Source organism: Oncorhynchus clarkii, chromosome 17 (assembly GCF_045791955.1).
Source record: "Oncorhynchus clarkii lewisi isolate Uvic-CL-2024 chromosome 17, UVic_Ocla_1.0, whole genome shotgun sequence".
In the NCBI taxonomy this organism is placed as follows: Eukaryota; Metazoa; Chordata; class Actinopteri; order Salmoniformes; family Salmonidae; genus Oncorhynchus; species Oncorhynchus clarkii.
Window position 1 is genome coordinate 79,080,676 of NC_092163.1, and position 20,000 is coordinate 79,100,675.

Genomic DNA, 20,000 nt, shown 5'->3' on the forward strand with positions numbered 1-20,000 from the left:
GGTTAGTTCTAAAGGTTAGTTCTAAAGGTTAGTGCATGTTCTAAAGGTTAGTGCATGTTCTAAAGGTTAGTACATGTTCTAAAGGTTAGTGCATGTTCTAAAGGTTAGTGCATGTTCTAAAGGTTCTAAAGGTTAGTGCATGTTCTAAAGGTTAGTGCATGTTCTAAAGGTTCTAAAGGTTAGTGCATGTTCTAAAGGTTCTAAAGGTTAGTGCATGTTCTAAAGGTTAGTACATGTTCTAAAGGTTAGTGCATGTTCTAAAGGTTAGTGCATGTTCTAAAGGTTATAAAGGTTAGTACATGTTCTAAAGGTTAGTGCATGTTCTAAAGGTTATAAAGGTTAGTGCATGTTCTAAAGGTTCTAAAGGTTAGTGCATGTTCTAAAGGTTAGTGCATGTTCTAAAGGTTATAAAGGTTAGTGCATGTTCTAAAGGTTAGTACATGTTCTAAAGGTTAGTTCTAAAGGTTAGTTCTAAAGGTTAGTGCATGTTCTAAAGGTTAGTGCATGTTCTAAAGGTTATAAAGGTTAGTGCATGTTCTAAAGGTTAGTACATGTTCTAAAGGTTAGTACATGTTCTAAAGGTTAGTTCTAAAGGTTAGTTCTAAAGGTTAGTGCATGTTCTAAAGGTTAGTGCATGTTCTAAAGGTTATAAAGGTTAGTGCATGTTCTAAAGGTTAGTGCATGTTCTAAAGGTTAGTACATGTTCTAAAGGTTAGTACATGTTCTAAAGGTTAGTTCTAAAGGTTAGTTCTAAAGGTTAGTGCATGTTCTAAAGGTTAGTGCATGTTCTAAAGGTTAGTACATGTTCTAAAGGTTAGTACATGTTCTAAAGGTTAGTTCTAAAGGTTAGTGCATGTTCTAAAGGTTAGTTCTAAAGGTTAGTACATGTTCTAAAGGTTAGTTCTAAAGGTTAGTTCTAAAGGTTAGTGCATGTTCTAAAGGTTAGTGCATGTTCTAAAGGTTAGTACATGTTCTAAAGGTTAGTACATGTTCTAAAGGTTAGTTCTAAAGGTTAGTGCATGTTCTAAAGGTTAGTTCTAAAGGTTAGTACATGTTCTAAAGGTTAGTGCATGTTCCAAAGGTTAGTGCATGTTCTAAAGGTTAGTTCTAAAGGTTAGTACATGTTCTAAAAGTTAGTGCATCTTCTAAAAGTTAGTGCATGTTCTAAAGGTTAGTGCATGTTCTAAAGGTTAGTGCATGTTCTAAAGGTTAGTACATGTTCTAAAGGTTAGTGCATGTTCTAAAGGTTAGTACATGTTCTAAAGGTTAGTGCATGTTCTAAAGGTTAGTGCATGTTCTAAAGGTTAGTGCATGTTCTAAAGGTTAGTGCATGTTCTAAAGGTTAGTACATGTTCTAAAGGTTAGTACATGTTCTAAAGGTTAGTTCTAAAGGTTAGTGCATGTTCTAAAGGTTAGTTCTAAAGGTTAGTACATGTTCTAAAGGTTAGTTCTAAAGGTTAGTTCTAAAGGTTAGTGCATGTTCTAAAGGTTAGTGCATGTTCTAAAGGTTAGTACATGTTCTAAAGGTTAGTACATGTTCTAAAGGTTAGTTCTAAAGGTTAGTGCATGTTCTAAAGGTTAGTTCTAAAGGTTAGTACATGTTCTAAAGGTTAGTGCATGTTCCAAAGGTTAGTGCATGTTCTAAAGGTTAGTTCTAAAGGTTAGTACATGTTCTAAAAGTTAGTGCATCTTCTAAAAGTTAGTGCATGTTCTAAAGGTTAGTGCATGTTCTAAAGGTTAGTGCATGTTCTAAAGGTTAGTGCATGTTCTAAAGGTTAGTACATGTTCTAAAGGTTAGTACATGTTCTAAAGGTTAGTGCATGTTCTAAGGGTTAGTGCATGTTCTAAAGGTTAGTGCATGTTTTAAAGGTTAGTGCATGTTCTAAAGGTTAGTGCATGTTCTAAAGGTTATAAAGGTTAGTACATGTTCTAAAGGTTAGTGCATGTTCTAAAGGTTAGTACATGTTCTAAAGGTTAGTGCATGTTCTAAAGGTTAGTGCATGTTCTAAAGGTTATAAAGGTTAGTACATGTTCTAAAGGTTCTAAAGGTTAGTGCATGTTCTAAAGGTTAGTGCATGTTCTAAAGGTTAGGGCATGTTCTAAAGGTTAGTGCATGTTCTAAAGGTTATAAAGGTTAGTACATGTTCTAAAGGTTCTAAAGGTTAGTGCATGTTCTAAAGGTTAGTGCATGTTCTAAAGGTTAGTGTCAATGAGTAATGATAACTAGGCTCTGTACACAGGGTACCAGTACTGAGTAATGATAACTAGGTTATATACACAGGGTACCAGTACTGAGTAATGATAACTTGGCTCTATACACAGGGTACCAGTACTGAGTAATGATAACTTGGCTCTATACACAGGATACCAGTACTGAGTAATGATAACTAGGTTATATACACAGGGTACCAGCACTGAGTAATGATAACTAGGCTCTATACACATGGTACCAGTACTGAGTCAATGAGTAATGATAACTAGGCTCTATACACAGGGTACCAGCATTGAGTAATGATAACTAGGCTCTATACACATGGTACCAGTACTGAGTCAATGAGTAATGATACCTAGGCTCTATACACAGGGTACCAGTACTGAGTCAATGAGTAACGATAACTAAGCTCTATACACAGGGTACCAGTACTGAGTCAATGAGTAACGATAACTAGGCTCTATACACAGGGTACCAGTACTGAGTCAATGTGCAGGGGTACACTGTAATTGAGGTAGATGTGTACATATAACTAGGAATACAGTGACAGATAGTGACCAGTAGCAGCAGAGTATGTGATGAGTCAAAAAAAAAGAGTCAATGCAGATAGTTAAATAGTTAACCAATAGCTGCCGGGACTTACTATGTAGCAGACTTAGGGCTTTGGGGTATAGAAGCTGTTCAGGGTCCTGTTGGTTCCAGACTTGGTGTATCACTAACTTTAAGCATCAGCTGTCAGAGCAGCTCACAGATCATTGCACCATAGCCCATCTGTAAATAGCTAATCCAACTACCTCATCCCCATATTGTTATTTATTATTATTTTTGTTGTTGTTGCTCCTTTGCACCCCAGTATCTCTACTTCCACATTCATCTTCTGCACAACAATCACTTCAGTGTTTAATTGCTAAATTGTAATTACTTAGCCTCTATGGCCTATTTTTTGCCTTTACCTCCCCAATCTTACCTCATTTGCACACACTGTATATAAGGATTGTTTTGTTGTATTATTGACTTTACGTTTGTTTATTCCATGTGTAACTCTGTGTTGTTGTTTGTGTCGCATTGTTTTGCTTTATCTTGGCCAGGTCACAGTTCTAAATGAGAACTTGTTCTCAACTGGCCAACCTGGTTAAATAAAGGTGTTCTCAACTGGCCAACCTGGTTAAATAAAGGTGAAATGAACAAATGGCTACTGACTTTGGGTGTCTGGAGTCTGACAATTTCACTTCACTTTTGGATGATTATACTTGTCTTTGCTGTTTTGTGATAGTACACGACTATGGGAACGCGATAGTATACGACTATGGGAATGCGATAGTATACGACTATGGGAGCGCGATAGTACATGACTATGGGAACGCAATTAGTACACGACTATGGGAACGTGACTATGGGAACACAATTAGTACACGACTATGGGAACGCGATAGTATACGACTATGGGAACGCGATAGTACACGACTATGGGAACGTGATTAGTATACGACTATGGGAACGCGATAGTACACGACTATGGGAACGTGATTAGTATACGACTATGGGAACGCGATTAGTACACGACTATGGGAACGCGATTAGTATACGACTATGGGAACGCGATTAGTACACGACTATGGGAACGCGATTAGTACACGACTATGGGAACGAGATTAGTACACGACTATGGGAACGCGATTAGTACACGACTATGGGAACGCGATTAGTATACGACTATGGGAACGCGATTAGTATACGACTATGGGAACGCGATTAGTACACGACTATGGGAACGCGATTAGTACACGACTATGGGAACGCGATTAGTACACGACTATGGGAACGCGATTAGTATACGACTATGGGAACGCGATTAGTACACGACTATGGGAACGCGATTAGTACACGACTATGGGAACGCGATTAGTACACGACTATGGGAACGCGATAGTATACGACAATGGGAACGCGATAGTACACGACTATGTGACTGCGATTAGTTTGTGAAGGAACGTGAAAATTCATGCGAAATTATGTGTTTTTTCCATAGGTGAAATCATGGGATTTTCCACAGGTGAGATCATGGGATTTTCCACAGGTGAGATCATGTGATTTTCCACAGGTGAAATCATGGGATTTTCCACAGGTGAAATTATGTGATTTTTCACAGGTGAGATCATGTGATTTTCCACAGGTGAAATCATGGGATTTTCCACAGGTGAAATTATGTGATTTTCCACAGGTGAGATCATGTGATTATCCACAGGTGAAATTATGTGATTTTTCACAGGTGAGATCATGTGATTTTCCACAGGTGAGATCATGTGATTATCCACAGGTGAGATCATGTGATTTTTCTGTAAGGTAATAGACCTTCAATAGAAATGCCATTGCAGTACCCATTTAGTTCTGTGATTGATCAAATCAAATCAAATCAAATCAAATTTTATTTGTCACATACACATGGTTAGCAGATGTTAATGCGAGTGTAGCGAAATGCTTGTGCTTCTAGTTCCGACAATGCAGTAATAACCAACAAGTAATCTAACTAACAATTCCAAAACTACTGTCTTGTACACAGTGTGAGGGGATAAAGAATATGTACATAAGGATATATGAATGAGTGATGGTACAGAGCAGCATAGGCAGATACAGTAGATTGTATCGAGTACAGTATATACATATGAGATGAGTATGTAAACAAAGTGGCATAGTTAAAGTGGCTAGTGATACATGTATTACATAAGGATACAGTCGATGATATAGAGTACAGTATATACGTATGCCTATGAGATGAATAATGTAGGGTAAGTAACATTATATAAGGTAGCATTGTTTAAAGTGGCTAGTGATATATTTACATCATTTCCCATCAATTCCCATTATTAAAGTGGCTGGAGTTGAGTCAGTGTCAGTGTGTTGGCAGCAGCCACTCAATGTTAGTGGTGGCTGTTTAACAGTCTGATAGCCTTGAGATAGAAGCTGTTTTTCAGTCTCTCGGTCCCAGCTTTGATGCACCTGTACTGACCTCGCCTTCTGGATGATAGCGGGGTGAACAGGCAGTGGCTCGGGTGGTTGATGTCCTTGATGATCTTTATGGCCTTCCTGTGACATCGGGTGGTGTAGGTGTCCTGGAGGGCAGGTAGATTTAACAGTTTTGCTGTTTTCCAAAACACGGTTGCTTTCTAACTTTTGTAACTGAGTGTGTGTGTGTGTGTGTGTGTGTGTATGTGTGTAAAACTGGACTGGCACCTCTCTCTTTCTCTCACACACACACACACACACACACACACACACACACAGAGAGAGAGACAGTTGGCATACCTTAACCTAGATCTCTCTCCTCTCCTGGCTTTAGTTCCTGTAATGAGCTTTGGTTTGGGATGTGGTGTTGTTTTGTCTCTATGCCCCATCTGTGTCCCATCAAAGGATGAACTATTTGGCAATTTGCGTTATGTGGATAGGCTAAAAGATGGCGCAGCGGTGACTGCATTGAGTATCCCGTTCACACACTCCAGTTACATCGTAAACAACTGGACATATCTCTCTCTTTCTCTCTCTCTCTCTCTCTTTCTCTCTCTCTCTCTCTCTTTCTCTCTCTCTCTCTCGTTCTCTCTCTTTCTCTCAGTGCTGTTGCGACATTCACTCTCTCCGTGGGCTCTAAATGGTTGACTTGTTAACCCACAGCGATATAGGACCGTTTTAAAGCATGTATTATCAATTTATCCGACCCAATAACGAGTTTGGGATCGACAGACAGAAAATGAACCTGCTGTGCTGTGTTGCTGTGTACCCGGAGGTTTGAAATGAATAAATAAGGTGTTTCTCTCCATCCCGGCAGTGGACCGCGGGAGATGCTGCGGCTGCATTGATAGAGTTGAGCGATTCGTACAGAAGTGACGAGGCAGCCTCAACCGGATAGGATAACAACCTCCTAGCACTTACTGCGATAGACTGAGTCAACGTTGTTGTATGACAGCAAGATGCACTGACTGTGGACCGGACCAGAAAATGCATCGTTTCAGAGGCGAAATATGAACGCACATTCCACTTTTGTTTTCTTTTATTTGCAAGGCGTTGAGACGCGGTGATACATTTCCGTGGATCTGAGCGGTTTATGCAACTTTTCCCGGTCCTTTTTCCATGATAACGGCGAACCCGTGCTTGGTTTACCTGGAATTTTACCAGGATCATGTGGACCCCGACGGAAGAGGAGAAAATCGGAGTTGGTGAGTTTATTAAATTCAGTAATATTGTTTTAATCTAAATAATATAGCTTTTATTTAGGCCTATGTCTGTCTGTCTTTCTCTATTCAACGAGTCTGTCCCTCACGTTTCAATACTGGAATAGAAGCAGTTTATGTCGCCTATATGATCAGGTTTTGGTGGGAGCACTGAACCTAGCCAGCAGCCAAACACGTGTTGACATTTCTGCTCATTTTTCCAAACTGTCACGTTATCTTGCGTCTAGAAGACATAGGACAACATTGTAGCCCTAGGCTATTCCTGTTTTTATTTTTTATTTTTTTTATTAAATCAACGACCTTTCTCATGTTGAAGGACTTCGTGATGTCACTGTTTTAATCGAAGACGAAATCTGTAATATCACCTAGTCAAAGCTACTGCTTCCATCTCCAACAGAGGGCGATGGGAAAGTACCGTTACAACAGGTGCGCTACTCAGCTCAATGAATAGGAGATATAGAGAAATGTGAATTCTATTCTATTCTTTATTTATTTGTATTCTTTATTTATTTATTTATTATGTTGTTGCTGACATACACTCACTGTTAGAATGTGGAACAGCCAGACCTCCATGTTTCATTAAGTGACAGACAATGGTTTCTACTCTGTGTCTCAAATTGACAGACCATCCACGGAAATGCAAAAGCCATTGAGAGCAGGGGAAGGAAATGTTGACAACAGGCTGCTTAGCAAGTCCAATTCATCTCAGCTGAGTAACACTTGGGAATAGCGGGTCATTGGAGTTGAATATGAAGCTTCTTAACCACATTTTTATTTCTACACAGACCAACACAACTTTAAAAAAGCAGAAACAACCCCAAAAACAACCCACATCTTTCATAGGCACGAAGATAGGTTTATGGGAAAACCAAGCAGAGAGAGAGAGAGAGAGAGAGAGAGAGAGAGAGAGAGAGAGAGAGAGAGAGAGAGAGAGAGAGAGAGAGAGAGAGAGAGAGAGAGAGAGAGAGAGAGAGAGAGAGAGAGAGAGAGAGAGAGAGAGAGAGAGAGAGAGAGAGAGAGAGAGAGAGAGAGAGAGAGAGAGAGAGAGAGAGAGAGAGAGAGAGAGAGAGAGACTCATGGATGACTCATGGAGACTCATGGATGCTCTCCAAAGGGACTATGAGAGATTGTGGCTGAGCATTGAAAACAGCTATTCAGCTTGGCCACCTAATAAATGGCTCTTTGTAAAGGAATGGATGCAGTCTGAATGCAGTTCCAGCCCTCGGGCCCTTCAGCCAGGCAGCCCAGCACACACTGAGTTCTCACCAACCAGTCAAAGACATGCCCTGCATCCCACTAGGAGTGACAGACAGAGACGAAGGCCGTAGCTAGATTGGTTACTATACCATAGGCTCAGCAGAGTACAGTTCAAACAGTCATGTTGTGCAGTTTACAATGTAAATAAACCAGCACTCTTTGATTGCAAAATAAAGTGTTCTATTCTATTGAATTTATATTTTATGATCACTCTCTCAATATAACCCCGAAGGCCTATCTACATGTGGAAGCTGACATTGTGACTGGCCAATATTCTACCTGATTGCCTCCAGGGAGTTAATCCCCCCCCCCCCCCCCCTCTTATCACTTCAGACAGTAAAGAGTTAACACACAGATAGCTGGTATATTATATGTCCTCATTTAATCAGTGTTGGAGGAGTGGAGGGATATGGAAGGTTTTCCTACATTACTGAGTCTAAAGGGAGTCTGTGCATAACCAACCCTGTTTCATAGGGTGTGTGTGTGTGTGTGTGTGTGTGTGTGTGCGTGTGTGTGTGTGTGCGTGTGTGTGTGTGTGTGTGCGTGTGTGCGTGCGTGCGTGCGTGCGTGCATGCGTGCTCCCCAAGTGGCACTGCATCTCAGTGCCGGAGGTGTCACTACAGACAGCCTGGTTCGAACCCAGGCTGTATCACAACTGTCCGGGATTGGGCATCCCATAGGGGCGGCGCTCAACTGGCCCAGCGTCGTCCGGGTTTGGCCGGTCTAGGCTGTCATTGTAAATAGGAATTTGTTCTTTACCGACTTAACTGGTTAAATGCATAAAAACTAATTAATATTTAACTACTGTAAAATACATCTGGCTTTGTTATAAGTGTGTGTTTTGGGGGGAGGGGGAATAAGTGTGTGAGTGTGTGTGAAGGGGTTGGAACAGAATTAAGGTGTGGAGAGGGTGGAACAGAATTAAGGTGTGAAGGGGGTGGAACAGAATTAAGGTGTGAAGGGGGTGGAACAGAATTAAGGTGTGAAGAGGGTGGAACAGAATTAAGGTGTGAAGAGGGTGGAACAGAATTAAGGTGTGACGAGGGTGGAACAGAATTAAGGTGTGAAGGGGGTGGAACAGAATTAAGATGTGGAGAGGGTGGAACAGAATTAAGGTGTGGAGAGGGTGGAACAGAATTAAGGTGTGAAGAGGGTGGAACAGAATTAAGGTGTGAAGGGGGTGAAACAGAATTAAGGTGTGACGAGGGTGGAACAGAATAAGGGTATGGAGAGGGTGGAACATAATTAAGGTGTGAAGAGGGTGGAACAGAATTAAGGTGTGACGAGGGTGGAACAGAATAAGGGTATGGAGAGGGTGGAACAGAATTAAGGTGTGAAGAGGGTGGAACAGAATTAAGATGTGGAGAGGGTGGAACAGAATTAAGGTGTGGAGAGGGTGGAACAGAATTAAGGTGTGAAGAGGGTGGAACAGAATAAGGGTATGGAGAGGGTGGAACAGAATAAGGGTATGGAGAGGGTGGAACAGAATTAAGGTGTGGACGAGGGTGGAACAGAATTAAGGTGTGAAGAGGGTGGAACAGAATTAAGGTGTGAAGAGGGTGGAACAGAATTAAGGTGTGAAGAGGGTGGAACAGAATTAAGGTGTGACGAGGGTGGAACAGAATTAAGGTGTGAAGAGGGTGGAACAGAATTAAGGTGTGACGAGGGTGGAACAGAATTAAGGTGTGAAGGGGGTGGAACAGAATTAAGATGTGGAGAGGGTGGAACAGAATTAAGGTGTGGAGAGGGTGGAACAGAATTAAGGTGTGAAGAGGGTGGAACAGAATTAAGGTGTGAAGGGGGTGAAACAGAATTAAGGTGTGACGAGGGTGGAACAGAATAAGGGTATGGAGAGGGTGGAACATAATTAAGGTGTGAAGAGGGTGGAACAGAATTAAGGTGTGACGAGGGTGGAACAGAATAAGGGTATGGAGAGGGTGGAACAGAATTAAGGTGTGAAGAGGGTGGAACAGAATTAAGGTGTGACGAGGGTGGAACAGAATTAAGGTGTGAAGGGGGTGGAACAGAATTAAGATGTGGAGAGGGTGGAACAGAATTAAGGTGTGAAGGGGGTGGAACAGAATTAAGGTGTGGAGAGGGTGGAACAGAATTAAGATGTGGAGAGGGTGGAACAGAATTAAGGTGTGGAGAGGGTGGAACAGAATAAGGGTATGGAGAGGGTGGAACAGAATAAGGGTATGGAGAGGGTGGAACAGAATAAGGGTATGGAGAGGGTGGAACAGAGTAAAGGTGTGAAGAGGGTGGAACAGAGTAAAGGTGTGAAGAGGGTGGAACAGAATTAAGGTGTGAAGGGGGTGGAACAGAATTAAGATGTGGAGGGGGTGGAACAGAATTAAGGTGTGAAGAGGGTGGAACAGAATTAAGATGTGGAGAGGGTGGAACAGAATTAAGGTGTGGAGAGGGTGGAACAGAATTAAGGTGTGAAGAGGGTGGAACAGAATTAAGGTGTGAAGGGGGTGGAACAGAATTAAGGTGTGAAGAGGGTGGAACAGAATTAAGGTGTGAAGAGGGTGGAACAGAATTAAGGTGTGAAGGGGTTGGAACAGAATTAAGGTGTGAAGAGGGTGGAAAATAATTAAGGTGTGAAGAGGGTGGAACAGAATTAAGGTGTGAAGAGGGTGGAACAGAATTAAGGTGTGAAGAGGGTGGAACAGAATTAAGGTGTGGAGAGGGTGGAACAGAATTAAGGTGTGAAGGGGGTGGAACAGAATTAAGGTGTGGAGATGGTGGAACAGAATTAAGGTGTGAAGGGGGTGGAACAGAATTAAGGTGTGGAGAGGGTGGAACAGAATAAGGGTATGGAGAGGGTGGAACAGAATTAAGGTGTGAAGAGGGTGGAACAGAATTAAGGTGTGACGAGGGTGGAACAGAATAAGGGTATGGAGAGGGTGGAACAGAATTAAGGTGTGAAGAGGGTGGAACAGAATTAAGGTGTGAAGAGGGTGGAACAGAATTAAGGTGTGAAGGGGTTGGAACAGAATTAAGGTGTGAAGAGGGTGGAACAGAATTAAGGTGTGAAGGGGTTGGAACAGAATTAAGGTGTGAAGGGGTTGGAACAGAATTAAGGTGTGAAGAGGGTGGAACAGAATTAAGGTGTGAAGAGGGTGGAACAGAATTAAGGTGTGAAGAGGGTGGAACAGAATTAAGGTGTGAAGAGGGTGGAACAGAATTAAGGTGTGACGAGGGTGGAACATAATTAAGGTGTGTCGAGGGTGGAACAGAATAAGGGTATGGAAAGGGTGGAACAGAATTAAGGTGTGAAGAGGGTGGAACAGAATTAAGGTGTGACGAGGGTGGAACAGAATTAAGGTGTGAAGAGGGTGGAACAGAATTAAGGTGTGAAGAGGGTGGAACAGAATTAAGGTGTGAAGAGGGTGGAACAGAATAAGGGTATGGAGAGGGTGGAACATAATTAATGTGTGAAGAGGGTGGAACAGAATTAAGGTGTGAAGAGGGTGGAACAGAATAAGGGTCTGGAGAGGGTGGAACAGAATTAAGGTGTGAAGAGGGTGGAACAGAATAAGGGTATGGAGAGGGTGGAACAGAATAAGGGTATGGAGAGGGTGGAACAGAATAAGGGTATGGAGAGGGTGGAACAGAATTAAGGTGTGAAGAGGGTGGAACAGAGTAAAGGTGTGAAGAGGGTGGAACAGAATAAGGGTATGGAGAGGGTGGAACAGAATAAGGGTATGGAGAGGGTGGAACAGAGTAAAGGTGTGAAGAGGGTGGACCAGAATTAAGGTGTGAAGAGGGTGGAACAGAATTAAGGTGTGAAGGGGGTGGAACAGAGTAAAGGTGTGAAGGGGGTGGAACAGAATTAAGGTGTGAAGAGGGTGGAACAGAATTAAGGTGTGAAGAGGGTGGAACAGAATAAGGGTATGGAGAGGGTGGAACAGAATAAGGGTATGGAGAGGGTGGAACAGAATAAGGGTATGGAGAGGGTGGAACAGAATTAAGGTGTGAAGAGGGTGGAACAGAATAAGGGTATGGAGAGGGTGGAACAGAATAAGGGTATGGAGAGGGTGGAACAGAATTAAGGTGTGAAGAGGGTGGAACAGAATAAGGGTATGGAGAGGGTGGAACAGAATAAGGGTATGGAGAGGGTGGAACAGAATAAGGGTCTGGAGAGGGTGGAACAGAATTAAGGTGTGAAGAGGGTGGAACAGAATAAGGGTCTGGAGAGGGTGGAACAGAATAAGGGTATGGAGAGGGTGGAACAGAATTAAGGTGTGAAGAGGGTGGAACAGAATAAGGGTATGGAGAGGGTGGAACAGAATAAGGGTATGGAGAGGGTGGAACAGAATAAGGGTATGGAGAGGGTGGAACAGAATACGGGTATGGAGAGGGTGGAACAGAATTAAGGTGTGAAGAGGGTGGAACAGAATTAAGGTGTGAAGGGGGTGGAACAGAATTAAGGTGTGGAGATGGTGGAACAGAATTAAGGTGTGAAGGGGGTGGAACAGAATTAAGGTGTGGAGAGGGTGGAACATAATTAAGGTGTGAAGGGGGTGGAACAGAATTAAGGTGTGAAGGGGGTAGAACAGAATTAAGGTGTGAAGAGGGTGGAACAGAATTAAGGTGTGACGAGGGTGGAACAGAATTAAGGTGTGAAGGGGGTGGAACAGAGTAAAGGTGTGAAGGGGGTGGAACAGAATTAAGGTGTGAAGGGGGTCGAACAGAATTAAGGTGTGAAGAGGGTGGAACAGAATAAGGGTATGGAGAGGGTGGAACAGAATAAGGGTATGGAGAGGGTGGAACAGAATAAGGGTATGGAGAGGGTGGAACAGAATTAAGGTGTGAAGAGGGTGGAACAGAATAAGGGTATGGAGAGGGTGGAACAGAATAAGGGTATGGAGAGGGTGGAACAGAATTAAGGTGTGAAGAGGGTGGAACAGAATAAGGGTATGGAGAGGGTGGAACAGAATAAGGGTATGGAGAGGGTGGAACAGAATAAGGGTATGGAGAGGGTGGAACAGAATTAAGGTGTGAAGAGGGTGGAACAGAATAAGGGTATGGAGAGGGTGGAACAGAATAAGGGTATGGAGAGGGTGGAACAGAATTAAGGTGTGAAGAGGGTGGAACAGAATAAGGGTATGGAGAGGGTGGAACAGAATAAGGGTATGGAGAGGGTGGAACAGAATAAGGGTATGGAGATGGTGGAACAGAATACGGGTATGGAGAGGGTGGAACAGAATTAAGGTGTGAAGAGGGTGGAACAGAATTAAGGTGTGAAGGGGGTGGAACAGAATTAAGGTGTGGAGATGGTGGAACAGAATTAAGGTGTGAAGGGGGTGGAACAGAATTAAGGTGTGGAGAGGGTGGAACATAATTAAGGTGTGAAGGGGGTGGAACAGAATTAAGGTGTGAAGGGGGTAGAACAGAATTAAGGTGTGACGAGGGTGGAACAGAATTAAGGTGTGACGAGGGTGGAACAGAATAAGGGTATGGAGAGGGTGGAACAGAATTAAGGTGTGAAGAGGGTGGAACAGAATTAAGGTGTGACGAGGGTGGAACAGAATAAGGGTATGGAGAGGGTGGAACAGAATTAAGGTGTGAAGAGGGTGGAACAGAATTAAGGTGTGAAGAGGGTGGAACAGAATTAAGGTGTGAAGGGGTTGGAACAGAATTAAGGTGTGAAGAGGGTGGAACAGAATTAAGGTGTGAAGGGGTTGGAACAGAATTAAGGTGTGAAGGGGTTGGAACAGAATTAAGGTGTGAAGAGGGTGGAACAGAATTAAGGTGTGAAGAGGGTGGAACAGAATTAAGGTGTGAAGAGGGTGGAACAGAATTAAGGTGTGAAGAGGGTGGAACAGAATTAAGGTGTGACGAGGGTGGAACATAATTAAGGTGTGACGAGGGTGGAACAGAATAAGGGTATGGAAAGGGTGGAACAGAATTAAGGTGTGAAGAGGGTGGAACAGAATTAAGGTGTGACGAGGGTGGAACAGAATTAAGGTGTGAAGAGGGTGGAACAGAATTAAGGTGTGAAGAGGGTGGAACAGAATTAAGGTGTGAAGAGGGTGGAACAGAATAAGGGTATGGAGAGGGTGGAACATAATTAATGTGTGAAGAGGGTGGAACAGAATTAAGGTGTGAAGAGGGTGGAACAGAATAAGGGTATGGAGAGGGTGGAACAGAATTAAGGTGTGAAGAGGGTGGAACAGAATAAGGGTATGGAGAGGGTGGAACAGAATAAGGGTATGGAGAGGGTGGAACAGAATAAGGGTATGGAGAGGGTGGAACAGAATTAAGGTGTGAAGAGGGTGGAACAGAGTAAAGGTGTGAAGAGGGTGGAACAGAATAAGGGTATGGAGAGGGTGGAACAGAATAAGGGTATGGAGAGGGTGGAACAGAGTAAAGGTGTGAAGAGGGTGGACCAGAATTAAGGTGTGAAGAGGGTGGAACAGAATTAAGGTGTGAAGGGGGTGGAACAGAGTAAAGGTGTGAAGGGGGTGGAACAGAATTAAGGTGTGAAGGGGGTGGAACAGAATTAAGGTGTGAAGAGGGTGGAACAGAATAAGGGTATGGAGAGGGTGGAACAGAATAAGGGTATGGAGAGGGTGGAACAGAATAAGGGTATGGAGAGGGTGGAACAGAATTAAGGTGTGAAGAGGGTGGAACAGAATAAGGGTATGGAGAGGGTGGAACAGAATAAGGGTATGGAGAGGGTGGAACAGAATTAAGGTGTGAAGAGGGTGGAACAGAATAAGGGTATGGAGAGGGTGGAACAGAATAAGGGTATGGAGAGGGTGGAACAGAATAAGGGTATGGAGAGGGTGGAACAGAATTAAGGTGTGAAGAGGGTGGAACAGAATAAGGGTATGGAGAGGGTGGAACAGAATAAGGGTATGGAGAGGGTGGAACAGAATTAAGGTGTGAAGAGGGTGGAACAGAATAAGGGTATGGAGAGGGTGGAACAGAATAAGGGTATGGAGAGGGTGGAACAGAATAAGGGTATGGAGAGGGTGGAACAGAATACGGGTATGGAGAGGGTGGAACAGAATTAAGGTGTGAAGAGGGTGGAACAGAATAAGGGTATGGAGAGGGTGGAACAGAATTAAGGTGTGAAGAGGGTGGAACAGAATAAGGGTATGGAGAGGGTGGAACAGAATAAGGGTATGGAGAGGGTGGAACAGAATTAAGGTGTGAAGAGGGTGGAACAGAATAAGGTTATGGAGAGGGTGGAACAGAATAAGGGTATGGAGAGGGTGGAACAGAATAAGGGTATGGAGAGGGTGGAACAGAATGAAGGTGTGAAGAGGGTGGAACAGAATAAGGGTATGGAGAGGGTGGAACAGAATAAGGGTATGGAGAGGGTGGAACAGAATTAAGGTGTGAAGAGGGTGGAACAGAATAAGGGTATGGAGAGGGTGGAACAGAATAAGGGTATGGAGAGGGTGGAACAGAATAAGGGTATGGAGAGGGTGGAACAGAATACGGGTATGGAGAGGGTGGAACAGAGTAAAGGTGTGAAGAGGGTGGAACAGAGTAAAGGTGTGAAGAGGGTGGAACAGAATTAAGGTGTGGAGAGGGTGGAACAGAATTAAGGTGTGAAGAGGGTGGAACAGAATTAAGGTGTGAAGAGGGTGGAACAGAATTAAGGTGTGAAGAGGGTGGAACAGAATTAAGGTGTGAAGGGGGTGGAACAGAATTAAGGTGTGAAGCGGGTGGAACAGAATTAAGGTGTGAAGGGGGTGGAACAGAATTAAGGTGTGAAGGGGGTGGAACAGAATTAAGGTGTGAAGGGGGTGGAACAGAATTAAGGTGTGAAGAGGGTGGAACAGAATCAAGGTGTGAAGAGGGTGGAACAGAATTAAGGTGTGACGAGGGTGGAACAGAATAAGGGTATGGAGAGGATGGAACAGAATCAAGGTGTGAAGAGGGTGGAACAGAATCAAGGTGTGAAGAGGGTGGAACAGAATTAAGGTGTGAAGAGGGTGGAACATAATTAAGGTGTGAAGAGGGTGGAACAGAATTAAGGTGTGACGAGGGTGGAACAGAATAAGGGTATGGAGAGGGTGGAACAGAATCAAGGTGTGGAGAGGGTGGAAGAGAATTAAGGTGTGAAGAGGGTGGAACAGAATTAAGGTGTGACGAGGGTGGAACAGAATAAGGGTATGGAGAGGGTGGAACAGAATCAAGGTGTGAAGAGGGTGGAACAGAATCAAGGTGTGAAGAGGGTGGAACAGAATTAAGGTGTGAAGAGGGTGGAACAGAATTAAGGTGTGAAGAGGGTGGAACAGAATTAAGGTGTGAAGAGGGTGGAACAGAATTAAGGTGTGAAGCGGGTGGAACAGAATTAAGGTGTGAAGAGGGTGGAACAGAATTAAGGTGTGGAAAGTGTTCTACATGGAACCCAAAAGTGTTCTAAATTGATGCCAAAAGGAGTTCCTCAAAGGGTCTTCCCTATGGGGACGGCCGAAAACCCCTTTTTGGTTCTAGAGTGTAGGGATCAGCAGGCTGACGATTGGACAGCTCCATTGTCATTGTGAACCGTGTGATGTTTTCACTCCCTCACGGTGATGGCAGCTGGAGTCTCAGGTTTGTAATGGTTTTGGCAGAGAGCTGACAGAGGGCCCGCACACACACACACACACACACACACACACACATAACATACATAGCCAGATGCATTTACCCAGAAGGCATAGTAAGCCTTGATCAGTTCCAGTAGAATGGCATCCTTTCTGCTAATTATTGCTTGGTATTGTTATTTGCTCAACCAAGCATGACCAGGCTGGCTGTATGAGCTGTCTAACCCAGGGCACTTCCTGTGTGTGTGTGCAGTTTCCACTGTGGAAATGCCTCTTGTTTCTCTGGTTCCATGATGCCCCTACACCTATGTGTCATGTAATGTGTTGTGAAAGCCTGGTTTTCCCCTTGATAAGGGCACACTGTATTCCCTCTAAGTCAGTAGAAATGTGGCACAGCTGTCGAAGAGCACAAGCCACTGCTGCTGCTGTACAGCACATTATAACACTACACCACTACACTTACACTACTACAGGCCAACACTACACTACCACAGGCCAACACTACTACAGGTCAACACTACAGTACTACAGTACTACACAACACTACTACAGTACTACACTACTACAGTACTACACTACTACACTACTACAGTACTACACTACTACAGTACTACACTACACTACACTACTACAGTACTACACTACACTACTACAGTACTACACTACAACACTACAGTACTACACTACTACAGGTCAACACTACAGTACTACAGTACTACACAACACTACTACAGTACTACACTACTACAGTACTACACTACTACACTACTACAGTACTACACTACTACAATACTACACTACACTACACTACTACAGTACTACACTACACTACTACAGTACTACACTACAACACTACAGTACTAGACTACTACAGTACTATACTACAGTACTACACTACACTACTACAGTACTACACTACTACAGGTAAACACTACAGTACTACACTACTACAGTACTACACTACTACAGGTCAACACTACAGTACTACACTACTACACTACTACAGTACTACACTACTACAGTACTACACTACTACAGTACTACACTACTACAGGTCAACACTACACTACTACAGTACTACTACACTACTACAGGCCAACACTACAGTACTACACTACTACACTACACTACTACAGTACAACACTACAGTACTACACTACTACAGTACTACACTACTACAGTACCACACTACTACAGGCCAACACTACAGTACTACACTACTACACTACACTACTACAGTACAGCACTACAGTACTACACTACTACAGTACAACACTACAGTACTACACTACTACAGTACAACACTACACTATTACACTACAGTACTACACTACAGTACTACACTACTACAGTACTACACTACTACAGTACTACACTACAGTACACCACTACTACAGTACTACACTACACTACTACAGTACTACACTACTACAGTACTACACTACTACAGTACTACACTACTACAGCTCAACACTACAGTACTACACTACTACAGTACTACACTACTACAGGTCAACACTACAGTACTACACTACTACAGTACTACACTACTACAGGTCAACACTACAGTACTACACTACTACAGTACTACACTACTACAGGTCAACACTACAGTACTACACTACTACAGTACAACACTACCGTACTACACTACTACAGTACTACACTACACTAATACAGTACAACACTACTGTACTACACTACTACAGTACAACACTACAGTACTACACTACTACAGTACAACACTACAGTACTACAGTACTACACTACACTACTACAGTGCAACACTACAGTACTACACTACTACAGTACAACACTACAGTACTACACTACTACAGTACAACACTACAGTACTACACTACTACAGTACTACACTACTACAGTACACCACTACTACAGGTCAACACTACAGTACTACACTACTACAGTACTACACTACTACAGTACTACACTGCACTACTACAGTATAACTCTACAGTACTACACTACTACAGGCCAACACTACAGTACTACACTACTACACTACACTACTACAGGCCAACACTACAGTACTACACTACTACACTACACTACTACAGTACAACACTACAGTACTATACTACTACAGTACTACACTACTACAGTACTACACTACAGGCCAACACTACAGTACTACACTACTACACTACACTACTACAGTACAACACTACAGTACTACACTACTACAGTACAACACTACAGTACTACACTACTACAGTACAACACTACACTATTACACTACACTACTACAGTACTACACTACTACAGGCCAACACTACAGTACTACACTACTACAGGACAACACTACAGTACTACACTACAGTACTACACTACTACAGTACAACACTACACTACTACACTACTACAGTACTACACTACTACAGTACAACACTACACTACTACACTACTACAGTACTAAACTACACTACTACACTACAACCCCTTCAGTACTACACTGCATTAGTACACAACAGTACTACAGTACTACACTACATTACTACACTACAACAGTACAGCACTACAGTGCTATACTACAATACTGCACTACATTATTACACTACAGTACAACATTACAGTACAACATTACAGTACTACACTACAGTACTACACTACCGTACTACACTGCATTAATACAGTTCTACACTACATTACTACACTACATTACTACAGTATAGTTTTACACCATAGTACTATGCCATAATACTGCACTACACAACAGTATTCCAACCTTTGGTCTCACCAACTTATTGTAGCTACATGTACATTAGTATTAGAACAGGAGATTGAATCTGGAGAGAGTTCTGATTTATGCTTCCTTTTAACACGATTTTGATATCAAAAGGTAAAGAATGAAGGTGCCTGTGTCAGTAGCTGGAATCAGAGGGGTGACGCCTGAGGGCTGTCTGTGGTGATGCCTGAGGGCTGTCTGTGGTGACGCCTGAGGTCTGTCTGTGGTGACGCCTGAGGGCTGACTGTGGGACGCCTAGGGTCTGTCTGTGGGACGCCTGAGGTCTGTCTGTGGTGACGCCTGAGGGCTGTCTGTGGTGACGCCTGAGGGCTGTCTGTGGTGACGCCTGAGGGCTGTCTGTGGTGACGCCTGAGGTCTGTCTGTGGTGATGCCTGAGGGCTGGTTGTGGTGACGCCTGAGGTCTGTCTGTGGTGACGCCCGAGGTCTGTCTGTGGTGACGCCCGAGGTCTGTCTGTGGTGACGCCCGAGGGCTGACTGTGGTGACGCCCGAGGGCTGACTGTGGTGACGCCTGAGGGCTGACTGTGGTGACGCCTGAGGGCTGTCTGTGGTGACGCCTGAGGGCTGTCTGTGGTGACGCCTGAGGGCTGACTGTGGGACGCCTAGGGTCTGTCTGTGGGACGCCTGAGGTCTGTCTGTGGTGACGCCTGAGGTCTGTCTGTGGTGACGCCTGAGGGCTGTCTGTGGTGATGCCTGAGGGCTGTCTGTGGTAACGCCTGAGGGCTGTCTGTGGTGACGCCTGCGGGCTGTCTGTGGTGACGCCTGCAGGCTGTCTGTGGTGACGCCTGCAGGGCTGACTGTGGGACGCCTGAGGGCTGACTGTGGTGACGCCTGAGGTCTGTCTGTGGTGATGCCTGAGGGCTGGTTGTGGTGACGCCTGAGGGCTGTCTGTTGTGACGCCTGAGGTCTGTCTGTTGTGACGCCTGAGGGCTGTCTGTGGTGATATTCTTCTACTACTGTAAAGTACATACAGTACATGTTGTGGACG